The sequence below is a fragment of the Amia ocellicauda genome, chromosome 7 (assembly GCF_036373705.1).
Source record: "Amia ocellicauda isolate fAmiCal2 chromosome 7, fAmiCal2.hap1, whole genome shotgun sequence".
In the NCBI taxonomy this organism is placed as follows: domain Eukaryota; kingdom Metazoa; phylum Chordata; class Actinopteri; order Amiiformes; family Amiidae; genus Amia; species Amia ocellicauda.
Genome location: NC_089856.1, coordinates 5,772,587 through 5,778,749, shown reverse-complemented (window position 1 = coordinate 5,778,749; position 6,163 = coordinate 5,772,587).

Genomic DNA, 6,163 nt, shown 5'->3' with positions numbered 1-6,163 from the left:
TTATGTGCGTTTGCTTCATAAGCCGTATTTCCATCCATGACCTTATTCAAAGGAGTCAATTAGCACTTTACTATTCTGGACTTTACATGCTTTTGATTAAGCCGTATAATCATCCTCCACCTTAATCACACTTTTCTTTCATTCATTCTTTCGATGCACTCTGTCCACTAAGCATTACTGTTATGTGTTAATATTTCAGTATCCCCAGTCTTTGTCTATGTCAATGTCTGTGTGTTCACGTCCATATATAAACCTATATTTACTGTCTTCAATAAGACACACAAATATGCAGAATGTTCTGAATGATTCTGGCCCCTTCCATTGTCAGACAATTTTTAGATTGTTAATAATGTTACAAACCGATTCCAGATCTTCCAGTTTATGGGTGCTACGATGCAGGTGTGTGGAAGAATGGGCTCTGTCTGTGCCAGGGCACGATCTGTTTCGAAGAGGCGAGAGAGGGAGTCCGCTTTGACATTCTTGGTTAGGGAGAATTGGAAACATGTGAAGAACAGCACCCAGCGCTTGGCCGCTTGGATATACTCCAGATTTCTCTGATCAGTCAGCACCAAGAAAGGAAATTTGCCAAAAGCCAATGCCTACATTTTTTAAAAGCTAGTTTGACAGCCAATAGTTCTCGGTTTCCAATGTCGTAATTGTGCTCAGCAGACAACAATGTACAGGAAAAAAGTTGCAGGGATGAAGCTTGGGTGTTTGTCCTTGTTGTTGGGAAAGCACCACCCCCACTCCTGATCCAAAGAGCAGGTCATAAGGAAAAAGTGAGAGGTCAGGTTTTATTGTAGTGCTGCTGGCTTTCTTGGCCAGGTTTTACTAGGAAAAGTGATTTTAATCTCAATGTGAGCTCAAAGTCAAATACTTTAAATAAAAGAACAATGTATTGAAATGAGAACATAATTTTTTGGTTTCTTATGTGCCAGATGTGCCGACCCCTTTAATGAACCTGCATAATTGTGCTGAAAGACGTCCACTGAAGGCAGGGAGAGTCTTGCTGACCATGGACAGCATGCAGGTTCTCAGTGAGGACCCAAGCATGGGCATCTGCTTTGCAGTGCAGACGTTGTGCTGTATTGTGTCTTTGTTATTGATTACCCAAAGGGGTTAAAAAAACTATGCTCTTTTTGGAAATTTTCATATTTAAGGTGAATGACAGCAAAAACATTCCAGTCATTCTGAAGAGAGAATACAGTCCACTGTGCAAATAAGCAACCCCTATCAGCTGTTCATAATTAGTTTACATTTTTACTTCACATTTCTTCTTTTTGTGTTCCAAATTGAGGAGTTGTGGCATATAATTTGTGTAAATGTGTTCCCATGTCCATATACAGTGAGGGAAAAAAGTATTTGATCCCCTGCTGATTTTGTACGTTTGCCCACTGACAAAGAAATGATCAGTCTATAATTTTAATGGTAGGTGTATTTTAACAGTGAGAGACAGAATAACAGCAAAAAAATCCAGAAAAACACAATTCAAAAAAGTTATAAATTGATTTGCATGTTAATGAGGGAAATAAGTATTTGATCCCCTATCAAACAGCAAGATTTCTGGCTCCCAGGTGTCTTTTATACAGGTAACGAGCTGAGATTAGGAGCACTCTCTTAAAGGGAGTGCTCCTAATCTCAGCTCGTTACCTGTATAAAAGACACCTGTCCACAGAAGCAATCAATCAATCAGATTCCAAACTCTCCACCATGGCCAAGACCAAAGAGCTGTCCAAGGATGTCAGGGACAAGATTGTAGACCTACACAAGGCTGGAATGGGCTACAAGACCATCGCCAAGCAGCTTGGTGAGAAGGTGACAACAGTTGGTGCGATTATTCGCAAATGGAAGAAACACAAAATAACTGTCAGTCTCCCTCGGTCTGGGGCTCCATGCAAGATCTCACCTCGTGGAGTTTCAATGATCATGAGAACGGTGAGGAATCAGCCCAGAACTACACGGGAGGATCTTGTTAATGATCTCAAGGCAGCTGGGACCATAGTCACCAAGAAAATAATTGGTAACACACTATGCCGTGAAGGACTGAAATCCTGCAGCGCCCGCAAGGTCCCCCTGCTCAAGAAAGCACATGTACAGGCCCGTCTGAAGTTTGCCAACATCTGAATGATTCAGAGGAGAGCTGGGTGAAAGTGTTGTGGTCAGATGAGACCAAAATCGAGCTCTTTGGCATCAACTCAACTCGCCGTGTTTGGAGGAGGAATGACCCCAAGAACACCATCCCCACCATCAAACATGGAGGTGGAAACATTATGCTTTGGGGGTGTTTTTCTGCTAAGGGGACAGGACAAATGCACCGCATCAAAGGGAAGATGGACGGGGCCATGTATCGTCAAATCTTGGGTGAGAACCTCCTTCCCTCAGCCAGGGCATTGAAAATGGGTCGTGGATGGGTATTCCAGCATGAAAATCACCCAAAACACACAGCCAAGGCAACAAAGGAGTGGCTCAAGAAGAAGCACATTAAGGTCCTGGAGTGGCCTAGTCAGTCTCCAGACCTTAATCCCATAGAAAATCTGTGGAGGGAGCTGAAGGTTCGAGTTGCCAAAAGTCAGCCTCGAAACCTTAATGACTTGGAGAGGATCTGCAAAGAGGAGTGGGACAAAATCCCTCCTGAGATGTGTGCAAACCTGGTGGCCAACTACAAGAAACGTCTGACCTCTGTGATTGCCAGCAAGGGTTTTGCCACCAAGTACTAAGTCGAAGGGGTCAAATACTTATTTCCCTCATTAACATGCAAATCAATTTATAACTTTTTTGAAATGCATTTATCTGGATTGTTTTGTTGTTATTCTGTCTCTCACTGTTAAAATACACCTACCATTAAAATTATAGACTGATCATTTCTTTGTCAGTGGGCAAACATACAGAATCAGCAGGGGATCAAATACTTTTTTCCCCCACTGTATATTGTTTTGTTTTTGTTTTAATGTATATTATTATGTATTTGTATTGATGGTGTGTCAGTGTGTTGTCTCTGTCTGTGTCTACTCTGTTAAGGAGTTGTCTACCTTCCCCTCCATGTTGATTTGCCTGTTTTTCACTACAATTCATTGTCCACTATTTGTTAAAACTGTACATTGTTCTTGTAGCACAGACTTGGTATTCTGATACCGATGTCACATATTAGATTACAATGTGAATAAAATGCAGATTTTTGCAAAACTGAAAATAAAAAAACAGTTTTTATGAATTGTATAATAAATTGCGCTCCAAAAAGTAAGATTCTTAAATGTCTTTATTTTTCAACAAAAAAAGTGTGTGTGTGTCGGGGTGGGGGTGGGGCAGTGGTTTGGGGGTAGTAATATGATAGATGGAATTTGAAATACAATATATTTTATAATATTGTATATAATTTTCTGTATTTATATTGGCATCCCCAGCATATTGTATCGGGGGTACGAAGACCAAGCGCTGAACTTGAGGGGATGGGGGGGGGTTGTCCGAAGGCCTGTCTCTATTGCATGAGCTCAGAAAATGCGCTGCAGAAGACATCTATTAATAGGGGGTTTGCCAGTACCCCCGAATCCCCCTGGGGACACACCTGATGTTACGTCACTAGTACAGTGTGTGTGTGTTTGTATGTATAAACGCATAGATATTTAAAAGATTGTATTAGTTAGTTAGGTAAGTTATAGCACATGTACCACTTTTGAAAGGGCTCTATATATAACTTACAGAAACTAACCGTTCTGTATAGAACGCTTTGTTTAAGGGTTCTGCATGTAACCCCTTTTAAGGGGTTCTACATAGAACCATAAAGGGATAACTCAAAGAACCCTTTATGGTTCTGTGTAGAATCATTTTTTGTAAGAGTGTGTTTATATTCCAACACTTAGCTCAGATTTAATTCGCTCGTTAGCTTAAACCAGGCTTTGCTTTTTGAGGATAAGTTCGAGTCAAATCATTGATTGGCCGATGGCAAAAGAGCTGCTGCCTATTTCTGTGCTTATTATGGAAGAGTATGAGGAGGCAAATAACATTATACTGAATAAAGCCAATACTGCTGTGTCTGCAAAAGACAGAGAAGAAGCCTGACAAACAATTGCAAATAAGTTAAATGCTTTAGTTTCTTGTTTTTAATTGCATCAATGTTAATGACCATAAAACATGGTGGTGTTCAATATAATCTATCCCAGACGTATTAATGTATTACATAGAGCATAAGCTGGCCAGCAGTATACCGTATAGAAATATATTAATCATTTAGCCTTCTATATTATTTCTAGACTGTTGGAACATGCACTGTTTGATCTTGCTTAGTTTATTTGAATTACAGTTCCTTAAAGATGGGGAAGGTGGAGAAGGAAAGGGAGTTGTTGATTGAGATGCTAGCTGTGAGTGAGAACATTGATATTTATTTGTCATGTCTACACTTGGACATGAAGGTTTCAAGTGATAAACTGGATCTTTCTATTCACAGGCTAATCCCCGATGCCTTTGGTGCAATAAACTCATTTTTGAAAGGAAAATATCCCCCTCCCAATGCTTTAGTACTCTATTGCAACAGCAACACTTATCGTAAAAAAAAAAATAATAATAATAATGATGGGACTAAAGGGCTGAATAAATATTATAACTGCAATAACTAATCTTTTAAACTGGCCTTTTTTGTATATTTTGGACAGTTTTTTTTCATCTAATTAAACCAATGAAACCATTGAAACATGTTTCCTATTATTTATGCACTGATCTAAACACAGGTAAAGCACACTGCTTGTGTCAGGCTGTTGACAGCCATGGCAGAGTGTTGGACCCTCTCATCTGTCTCAGACCACAGGGTATTGATTGGCTCATGGTTACTTTTGCTCATGCTTGCAAATAATAGAAGGCCAATTGCAGCTTTGATTTCGATTTAATCCACTGGTTTCCATTCTACAAGTGTACAGTTGTACCAATATTGTGTCAAAATAACTCTAAAATACCAAAATATACTACATGGCCAAACGTATGTGGACACCTGCTTGTCGAACATCTAATTCCAAAACAGCTCCACTCTTCTGGGAAGGCTTTACAGATGTTGCAACATTGCTGCAGGGATTTGCTTCCATTCAATCCCAAGAGCATTAGTGAGGTTGGGCACTGATGTTGGGCGATCAGGCCTGGCTTGCAGTTGTTGTTCCAATTCATGCCAAAGGTGTTCGATTGGATTGAGGTCAGGGTTCTGTGCAGGGCAGTCAAGTTCTTCCGCACTGATCTCGACAAACCATTTCTATACAGACCTTGCTTTGTGCATGGGGGCATTGGCATGCTGAAACAGGAAAGGGCCGTCACCAGACACAAGTTGCAAGTGCAAAATCATCAAGAATGCGTGAAAGAAAAGGGGTGTCCACATACTTTTGGCCATGTAGTGTATAAATAGATATTTAGTGTCCAGTTGATGTTACATAACCAAGATGAGAATCCCATCTTTCATATGCAATTGGAACCTACATGATAGTCCAACACATTTCAAAGTCAGAGCTTCCTGTAGGTGGTATTGTTTCTTTCTTTGTTATCAAAATGGACACACAAGAGTTTATTTTTTCAGTTCTCCATATTAACACAAAAATCATAGCAAACTAGTTGCCTAGTCCTAAAATTTCAGAAAGATTGAAAAAAGGGTTTCAGAGTTCTGACACTTGGGGTTTAAAATAACCCCCGTTGGCACTTTTAGGGTTTAATACATTCAGACTCTTAGCCAGCTAACATCAAGTTAACCTGCCAGGGAGCAGGTTTATGATACTGGACATATTGCCCTGGTTACATAACTGGCTGAACTTTAAGCTCGCTTTGGAGAACTGAAGCTGGCTAACCTACTTATCCATGTACGAAGAACGGTCCCCAGGGCTGACAACCACAGGTTTAGTGAGAAGTTATTTTACATTACATTTTCTACTCTATTCATCCACTCATTTTTTTAAATATATATTTCCAATGTTTCTTGTCATTTCATCAATGCTTTTGCCATCTTTTTTATTTCCATATCAGGAGTTTAGGGTTTAGGCGCCAGCAGGGGGAGACAGCGTACACTAGTCCCCAAAGTCCCCTAATCATGGAAACCAGCCTCCTGCAGAAGTAAAACGTACACTTATTTGTTTTTTTGTCCCATCCACAATTTGTTTACTCTCTCGTCTTTCAGATACAATTTAGCATCATACAACAG